The sequence below is a fragment of the Hemicordylus capensis genome, chromosome 3, assembly GCF_027244095.1.
Source record: "Hemicordylus capensis ecotype Gifberg chromosome 3, rHemCap1.1.pri, whole genome shotgun sequence".
In the NCBI taxonomy this organism is placed as follows: Eukaryota; Metazoa; Chordata; class Lepidosauria; order Squamata; family Cordylidae; genus Hemicordylus; species Hemicordylus capensis.
The window spans coordinates 272,751,330-272,761,502 of NC_069659.1; the positions used below are offsets into that span (position 1 = coordinate 272,751,330).

A 10,173-nucleotide genomic window follows, 5' to 3' on the forward strand; every position below is an offset into this window, starting at 1 on the left:
CACTTGTCATAATTTGTATTCAGGAAACATGGCTTGTGGAAGATTTAAGCTTTGTATTGCCAGGTTATATGGCACTTGGTAAAAATAGGGACTCTGGAAGAGGTGTGGGTTTGGCATGTTTTATTAGGGATAATTCAAGTTTTGCAGAAGTAGTTGGTCAAGAAACTTTGAGTATCGTTTCATAAAGGGTTTCGCTGAGAGGTTATGGGTCAGGTTTTTTATATATATATCCCTTCTCTTCCTTTGAACATGGAGAGTCTGAAGTGTTTATTGAGCAAAGTGAAGGGTCCCTGTATATTATGTGGGGACTTTAATAGTCACAATCCATTCTGGGGGAGTCACTGGATGGAAAATAATGGGGCACTTTTAGAGGAGTTTTGCGAGGAGAATGGTTTAGTTTTTTAAAAAAATGATGGTACCCCTACACAATTCGATTTATGTACTGGCTCCATATCATGTCTTGATTTAGGAATTGTGTCTAGGGCCATTGCTTCAAGATGTGGATGGAGTTTATTCAAGAAACAAACTTAGGAAGGGATCATTTCCCAATGTCCTTAAAAAAAAATAACAATGGGGAAATGGGTCTTTTTGAAGCCACTGGTGTAGTACCCCAGTGGAATTTTAAGAAAGCTGATTGGAAGGAACTTGTTTTAACTGATATGTTTGAAATTTACTGAGGCCTGAGAGGGTTTTGTTGATGGTGAGGATTTCTCTGGAAAGTTGGTGCTGGGAATCTTGAAAGAGGCCACTCAGGTTGTCCCTGAACGGAGCCTTTTACAGAAATATAAACAAATGAACAACTGGTGGACTATGGAATGTGGTGAGGCTGTTAAAGCAAGGAATACTGCCTTTCAGAAGGTTAGGCATACTTGGCAGGGGAGGATCTGTTGGAATATAAACGATGCAGAGCAATCGTTTTTAAAAGTGGCCAGAAAGGCCAAATGGTGCAGTTGGAGGGAATTTTGCTGGAACCTTACTGTGGATACAACAGTTTCATTAATTTATGGACAAGTGAGAAAGATGAGTCCAGAGTAACCAAAGGTCATAACAACTCTGGTGCTTAGTACCGATACTGCCTGTACAGTACTGAGAGTTCTGATAAAGCTGAGGTTTTGGCTGAAGCTTTCAAAAGGTCGGCAGTGAGGAGAAGGTACATTTCAAGGTACTTCTAAATGTTTTTCTTGCTTTGCACTGAGAGTTATTGAATGATGAGAATCTGGGGACAGAGGAGGTACTGAATGTAGATTTCACTACCGTATATGGGAACTGAATAAAGCCTTAGGTTGCTGTAAGAATAATTCCCCAGGAAGCTTTTCATATGGGGCTTTTGAAGCACTTTAATTTGCATCTCCTCTGGAATGGAGGGGGTACAGTCACATAAGGGCTAGATTTACCCCAAAGTCCCTGCAAATTATCAGGGAGCAGTTCACACCGAATTTAGGTTTTTCTCTGCACTTTAGAGTGTGGCCTGATTTATATTCAGGGTAAAAAAATCCACTATTTGTTGATTTCTTGGGACAACTTTGAGTTCGCAGTAAAGCCTCCCCGTAAACTCGGGGTAAAACCTGCTGTGTGTAAAAGTTGGGGGTGGGGGTGGGATCAGGCCATGAAGCATGTGTGTGAGCGAGGCAGAACAGTTGATTTTTTCAAAGCATTTTTAAAAACTCAACCCATCCCATTGGAGTCTATGGACTGGAGCACTAGGCCAACACAGGCATTAGAAAATGCATGTCCCAGACACCCTCATATAACCTGCCAGCCAGGCAAGGAGCCAGGAAGGAAAGGAGCTGTGGCCAGAAGCTCCCATATGTTCCTTGCAGCTTCCGTGGATAGCAATAATTTATTTATACATTGCATTATCTGTAGGGTTGTTTTGTTTGTTTTTCTGTTTTGTTTTTGGCCCGAATTCGAAACACCCCAATTTTGTTCTTTGTTTGAAATTGCAAGATCCGAATCTGAAACATTTTGGATTTTGAAAAATGGCCCCAGGGAAAAACTAGTGGGTGGGGGTGGTTGTGCCCAATGGGTGGAAGCTACCACCCAAATTTCAGAGGAATTGGGCAAAGGGCTGATTTTTGGTGAATTTTTGAAGTATAGGATTTTCCCCATAGGGAAGAATGGAGGTTTCAGCAAAAGTATAGCTTCATGTGGGGGGGAAAGGGGTGGCCCAAAGCAGAGTTGGGTGGGTGGTAGTGCCCAGTGAGGGCAAGGAAGCTGCCAGAATTATTTCAAAGGAATTGGGCAGAGGGCTGATTTTTAAAGATGTAATGGAGTTTGCGCGTCTGTAAAGTTCTTCCCCAGAGGGAATGATGGACCTCCATAATTCCTGCCCCATAACTGCACTTGGGGGGCACCAGGGTGGCCCAGAGCGAGCGGTGGTGTAGAGCACATAGGGTGTCAACCACCCCCATGGGTTGCTAACCCATGGGGTACTGGGTTCTGTGGTTTCTGAGATGTTTGAGTGTAGATTCAGATTCTCTGGTAGCATATGAGAGTGGGTTCATGGTTTGTCATTGAAAATCTCATATGCTACCAGAGAATCTATACTCAGAACAACTCAAAAACAACATAACCCAGCACCCCATGGGTTAGCACCCTGTGTGCACTACACCACCACTCGCTCCCGGCTACCCTAGTGCCCCCCAGGTGGAGTTATGGGTCTTCTGAAACCTCCTTTATTCCCTCGGGGGGGGACCTTAAAGAAGCATAAACTTCAACAATTCCTAAGAAATCAGCCCTTTGCCCTATTCCTTTGGAATAGGGCAAGTGGCAGGCACCCCTTGGAGCACTGCCACCCAACCCACTGTTTTGCCCCTCAGGCCCCCTTTCTGCCCTGAATCTGCTCCAAAGACATGTCAACTTCAGAAATTCTTTAAAAATCAGCCCTTTTCTCAATTCCTTTGGAATCTGGGTGGCAGCAGGCACCCATTGGGGCACTACCACCTGAACCACTCTTCTTCCCCCATAGCCCCCTTTCTGTCCCAAATCCACCCCAAATAACATCAACATCACACATTAACAACAGCAGAGCTTTGGAAAAAATCAGGCAGATTTCCAAAGGTCATACACATCCACATCCCTCCCGCCCAAAATGCAATTGATCTATACACAACAGTGTGAAACAACAACAATGAAATGCACACTGCCCCACTAGCCAATGAGGGTAAAATTTACCCTTAAATTTGCTTAAAAGGAATAAGGAGGCAATTGCCAGCAGATCAGCCCATGCTTTCACAGGCCTGTCTGTGGGCTGGAAATTCAAACAGATGCCAAAACTAAAAATGGAGACTGAAGGAGAAAGACTTTTTGCGTTTGCAAAATGGAGTTCCAAAACAGCCAAAACAACAAAACATTTTGTATCTGAAACAGGGACGTTTTGTTTTGGCTACAAAATTTTCTGTTTTGAGCATTGGGTGTTTTGTTTTGGCTACAAAACAGCCGAAACAGCCTGTTTTGTACACAAAACGTTTTGTATCCGAAACAAAACGCACATCCCTAATTATCTGCTGCTAAAGTGGCCCTGAAGCTGTATGAGTATACAATGATTATAACATCTGAAAATAATAAAACAATTTAAAATCTAAAAACCTCTGCTGATGAGAGGAAACAACTCTGGCCTTTTTCAGGATCTTCTCACTCCCTGGAAGTTCAACACACCTCTCTTGCAGATCCTGTGCTCTTGCCCCCTGGTGGGAAGCCAGACCACAGTTTGAGAGCCACCAAAAGAGAGAGATCATAATGACAGATAAAAAGCATGGACAATTTTAGAAAGACCCTCTGTCAGGAAGGTGTGTGAGATTTTAATTCAGAGCAGTGGCTGACATCCAGACTAAGTTACTCCTGAGTAATCCTACTAAAATTAAATAGTCCTTAGAGTAACTCCTGAGAAGTACTATTCAGTAATTTTGAATTTCAGCCATTAAATCTAGGTGGACATCTGCAATTCCATTAATTCCTTAATGATCAACAGGTTCATTCCAGAGAATGGTGAGATACTCTAGAATGCCAAGGGATTATATTCAATATTCTTTTATTTATTATTTATTATTTATTTAACACATTTTTATACCACCCAAAACTCAAGTTCTCTGGGTGGTTTACAATAAAACAATAAAAACAACCAATAAAAAGATTAAAACATTTCAACAATTAAAATTTAAAACTTTAAAACTATTAAAAAATACAATTAAAAAAAATCTAATTAAAAGCCTGGGTGAACAAATGCATCTTGACTGCCTTTTAAAAAGTTGTAAGAGACGGGGAGACTCTTATTTCAGCAGGAAGTGTGTTCCAAAGCCTTGGGGTAGCAATGGAGAAGGTCCGTCCCTGAGTAGCCACCAGACAAGCCGGTGGCACTGGCAACTGCAGACGAACCTCTCCAGATGATCTCAATGGGCAGTGTGGTTCATAGCAAAGTAAACGTTCTCTTAAATACCCAGGGTCCAAGCTGTTTAGGGCTTTATAGGTTATAACCAAAACCTTGTACTTTGCCCGGAAACTTATCAACAGCCAGTGTAGATCTTTTAAGATAGGAGTGATATGGGCTCTCTGAGATGACCCAGAGACCAACCTGGCTGATGCATTCTGGACTAACTGCAGTTTCCGGACTATGTACAAAGGCAGCCCCACATAGAACGTATTGGAGTAGTCAAGTCTGGAGGTGACCAGCAGATGTACTACTGTTCTGAGGTCATTTATCTTAAGAAACTGATGCAGCTGGCATATCAGCTGAAGCTGATAAAAGGCACCTCTGGCCACTGCCTCAACCTGGGACACCAGGGAGAGTTTTGTGTCCAGAAGCACCCCCTGACTTCATACCTGTTCCTTCTGGGGAAGTGTGACCCCATCCAGAACTGGCAGATCAAAATCATCTCCCAAGTTCCGAACCCGCACAATAATTACCTCCGTCTTATCTGGATTCAGCCTCAGCCTGTTACCTCTGATCCAGCCCATCACTGCCTCCAGCCAGGCATTTAGGGAGGTTATGCCTCCTCCTGATGATGTTGACATGGAGAAAAAGATTTGAGTGTCATCAGCATACTGATAACACCCTGCACCAAATCTTCTGATGATCTCTCCCAGCGGTTTCATGTAGATGTTAAACAACATCGGGGACAATACGGAGCCCTGAGGGACACCATACCAAAGTTCAGTTTTTGAAGAACAACAGTCCCCAAGGGACACTATTTGGAATCTGCCTGAGAGGTAAGAGTAGAACCACTGCAAAGCAGTGCCTCCCACCCCCAACCCCCTCAGACGCTCCAGAAGGATACTATAGTCGACAGTATTGAAAGCCGCCAAGAGGTCCAAAAGGACCAACAGAGTCACCCTTTCTCTGTCAATTCCCAATTGGAGATCATTCATCAGGCCGGCCAAGGCAGTCTCCACCCCATAGCCCACCCAAAAGCTGGTCTGAAACGGGTCTAGATAATCAGTTTCATCCAAGATTGCCTGGAGTTGGGAGGCCACCACCCTCTCAATTACCTTGCCCAGCCACAGAAGGTTGGTGTCAGGCCTATAGTTGCTCAACTCTGAGAAATCCAAGGCAGGCTTCTTCAGAAGTGGTCTAATAATTGCCTCCTTAAGACTAGGAGGCATCCTCAGAGAAGCATTTATGATCTCTAGCAGGCCTTCTACAACAACCTCCCTGCCAGATAGTATTAGCCATGTTGGGCAAGGGTCAAGAGAACAGGTGTTAGGCTGCATCGCTCCAAGTAGCGTGTCCACATCCTCACGAGTCACAAACTGAAACTGATCCAGCCTAACCACATAAGAGGTGTCTATTCAGACACTGCAGTAATTGTGGGGTCTAAGTCCAAGTCGGCCCGAATATGAGAGATTTATCCACAAAAAATTCATTAAACACATCACAGTGGGTAATAGATGGTTCCAAATTCTGATTCGAGGGAGGAAGGGCACTCACTAGTCCTCTCACAACCCTGAACAGCTCCGCTGGATGTAAACTTGCAGATGCAATATGGGCAGAAAAGAATTGCTTCTTTGCCGCCCATATAGCAAGAGCATAGATCTTCAAATGTGCTCTATGTTGTAATCTGTCAGATTTGAGTCAAGTCTTCCTCCACTTGTGCTTCAGTTGTCTACCTTGCTGCTTCAGCCCCCGTAGTTCTTCTGTATACCAAGGGGCCAATTTTGAAGTGGGTCAGAGAGGACACTTAGCTGCGATCATGTCTACTGCCTTGGTGAGCTTGCTGTTCCAGTTCTCCACCAGGGCATCAACAGGATCACCAGCAGAGCCAACACTAAAGCCCTCCAAGGCTTCTTGGAACCCTATTGGATCCAATAACCATCTTGGGCGGACCATTCTAGTGGGCCCCTTGCCCCTGTGAAGGTGGGGTGTGACTGTGAGTCCAACCTTAACCAGATTGTTTTCAACAATATCCCTTACAATAATGTAACTTAGTAATATACTTTGAAATATTTTATTCCATTTGTGTGAAATATTGAGAGTGCCTTACAAAAATAATTGTAAGTCTTTTGCAACATTTCATGCAAACGGAATAAAATACACACCCAACTTTTAATGTACTAATTAAATTCATTATTCCAAGTCATCAAAGTTTTGCTTCTACTACTAGTATAATTACTGGAAGATTTTAGATCTGTTTAGGTGTCTGTTGAATTTACATCAGATTGCTGTTTCTAAATCAAGTATCCTTCGTTCCTCACTTGACACCACAGCAAAGCCTGATGTAAATATGATGCTGGGTATGCCAGAAAAACACACCTATGTAGCATGTCACTCACCTGGCATCTTATTTAAACTGGCTGCTTAACTTGTATATGCAGTGTTCACATGCTTGGAATCTGTTGCCTGGACAGATGTCTCACCAGCACCTTGCATTATTGCAGAATTTAATGTGAAAATCTCTCTTTATAGACCCAACACATTTCAATTAGTTGACTTATTCTGTATTTCTTAGCCAGGATGAGTAAATACATGTACAGTGTGTTGCTACAGATACTCACACACAGCATGAAATTGGAAACTTCTAGGGCCAATGGAAAAGCAATCAAAGAACAAGATAGCGATCAGGTGTTCATTATGTCTAGTGATTCATGTAACCACCCATCCATCAACAGATTACCATCTGGCCCCTACTTACTACCTTTGATGCTTTACAAAATGAGTCCTGAAAGCTCTTAGATTTAGTTGAATCAGGGCTGATTTTGTCTCATGTGAAAACAAATGAGATCAAAGTCCAGAATGGTTTCATACACATTTCCCCTGAAGTATCCAAATCTGCCTATCCAGAGAAAATACTGAAGTTGACCACTGTTTGACCAGTTATGAAAATTCTTGCATAATGTGTATTGATAGTCAATTATTTGTGGTTGTGAGCTTCTTAGTGTTTGCACAACCTAAGTTAATGTTACAATGGGAAACTCCCCAATACCTCCTGCAGCAGATTCACTCCAGCAACAACTATGCATAAATTGATTGATATTCTTTGATTAATTTTTTGCATTTTTGTTGGACAAATATACATACTAATTTTTGCAGAAATTGAGTAAATATGAACTAGACAAGAATGCTAATGATAAAGACAGAAGCCCTATTCAGACATCATGCTGTGTGTCAAAGTATATGTACACATGTACATATTTGTGTGTGTATGACTTTACATGTGTTCCTTTTAACAATGAACCTGGTTACAGATCCTCTCAAATGCAGGGTACAGACAGGAAATGTACTGCTTAACATAATGTGTGAATAACTTGTAAACATAATGTGTGAATAACTTGTACATGAGTACTCTGTACACAGATTCTCCATGTGGACACAACAAGAGAATAGGGCTAGAAGGAACAGAGAATTTATCTAAAATGAGAGAAGGACTACATTTTGTTTTTCCTTTGTATAAGAATCTTTTGTGGGACTGGCACAAAAGACCTTCACTGATCCTGGCTCTCAGGCAGAAGTCTTTCATGGCCACACGACCTATGATCCTTTAACTGGAGATGCCAAAGATTGTAGGACAGTATGTACATAATGTATGTGGCCCACCACGGAATTACAGCCCTCTCCTCTTTGCCGGGGCTACATTTCTGCCTGGCTAGCCTCATCTCATCTCATCTCGCAAGACTGGCCCATTGCCTTGTTCCAGTTGCAAAAGCAGCTACACCTAGGTGTTTTAGGAAACTCACCTCTGTGCTTCTCTTGGTAAAGCAGATGAGCTCATGTGAGTAATAAGATCTTGCAGTGGCTACAGTTACAGAAAAGTATCCATGGTATGCAATGTGTTACATGTATAGGTTATAGGTATGCTTTTAGGAAACTGGCATGGTTCCCAGGGCACTTGAGACAGACAATGGAGGGGACAGATTATCTCCCTATCCCACTGCGCTCATTAAAGGAGATTTATTCGTATGCTCAAGCACTGGTTAAGAGTAGAGTTTCAACAGATGATGAACATACACATAAATCTCTTTTAGTAATTGCACAAGAAGGTGGCTAGGTAACTGCCAGTGGCCATTCATAGGCAGTTTACCCATTACTGAGTGGAATATTCAATCAATCAATAACTTTATTATGGTCTTTGACAAGCATAAGGCAAGAAAACATAACTCTGGCAGGTGCTGAAGGCTATTAAGATAGAGGGAGTATAAATAAGAAGCCTATAACATTGCCAAATGGTTAGAACTTTAAGTAACCTATAGGTCCAGGATACTTAAGAGAGCGCCTTCTATGTTGTGAACCCTGTCGCCTATTAAGATCATCTGGAGAGGTCTGGTTGCGGTTGCTGCCAGCTTCTTTGGTGGCAACTCGGGACCGGGCCTTCTCTGTGGTTGCCCCAAGGCTTTGGAATGCGCTCCCTGCTGAAATAAGAGCATCTCCTTCTCTGTTTGTTTTTAGGAGGACCCTGAAGACGTCCCTGTTTTCCCAAGCTTTTAAATGAAATCTAATTTTTTTAATTTTAATGTGTTTTTATCTATTGTGATTTTTATCCATTTTATGAATTTTAAATGTTTTAAATTTTATATTATGTTTTAATCTGCACACCACCTAGAGAGTTCTATATTAGACGGTATAAAGGTGAAGTGTGTCATTGAGTCCATGTCGACTCCTGGCAACCAGAGAGCCCTGTGGTTGTTTTTGGTAGAATATAGGAGGGGTTTACCATTGCCTCCTCCCACGCAGTGTGAGATGATGCCTTTCAGCATCTTCCTAAGTTGCCGCTGCCCAATATAGGTGAGAAACATACCAGCAAGGCTTCGAACCATTAACCTCTTGCTTGATAATCAAATCATTTCCCCGCTGCACCATTAGGCAGTATACAAATTCATCAGATAGATAGACAGATAGATGAATGGTTTATAAGGACTGTATTACAGAATGGAATGGATATATGAATAGGATATAAGCAAAATGTTGCATTCCATGGAAGATAAAAATAATATAATTCAGGGGTGGTGAGAGAATCTCCAAGCCCACCATTCATTCCGCCTCTGAACCCAACATATACAATGGACAGAACAGAATAATAGAGCAGCCTCCATCCTCAAGATTCCTTCCAAAAAACAGCAAGTCTTGAACAGTTGCTCATCACACAAGAGTACCTTTGCCTTGGAGATAAACAGGTACTAGACACCCTCATTTCAAAAGTTTGTTCCTTGTGTGAAGATGATGAAACTCAAGTATGTTTGCAGACACGTCCTCTGGACTGGAAGCTAGTTTCCTAATCCTAGATGGGGGAGCGTACAAGAGGACTGGAAGTGCAGCTACTCTGGTGATGAAAAAAAGGCTCTTCTTTACCACTCCACGTATTCCAAGAGGAAGCTCAGGCATATAGAACGGGCTGTGTGGTGGCACAAATCAGATTTTGCCTGCATGTTTCTGCTAAAGACGACAGCTTCACCATACTCCAGAAAACATACATCCGATCACCACGCCGCGGTGGGATAAGTTGCAAGAAGGGCATACATGCAGGACTGCTAAGTTGCGTTGACCCTGTTGCTAGCACTGGAGTTAAGAGACGCACACACAAACACGCCCCAGCTTCCCAGCTCTCAGGCACAGGTCTTACTGCTGCGACCTTTGGTTAAGAGAGCAAATCGTGAATGAAGTGTACGACTTACCAACTCCGATTCGCTTGCAGATCCTCAGCTTCTTGCTTGATTGAAAGGCAACAGAGCAATTGAAATGCGGAGCAA

The 10,173-nt window shown here is 42.6% G+C and overlaps 1 protein-coding gene across 2 annotated transcripts in view; it reads right to left on the reverse strand.

The window, feature by feature from the left end:
• VWA2 (von Willebrand factor A domain containing 2) overlaps positions 1–10,173 on the reverse strand; it is a 51,752-nt gene extending 41,579 nt beyond the window's left edge. For both annotated transcript variants that reach the window (XM_053304814.1, XM_053304812.1), the window contains exon 1: positions 10,099–10,173. The gene's annotated coding sequence lies outside the window, so the exon portion shown is untranslated. The remainder of the gene's footprint in view (positions 1–10,098) is intronic.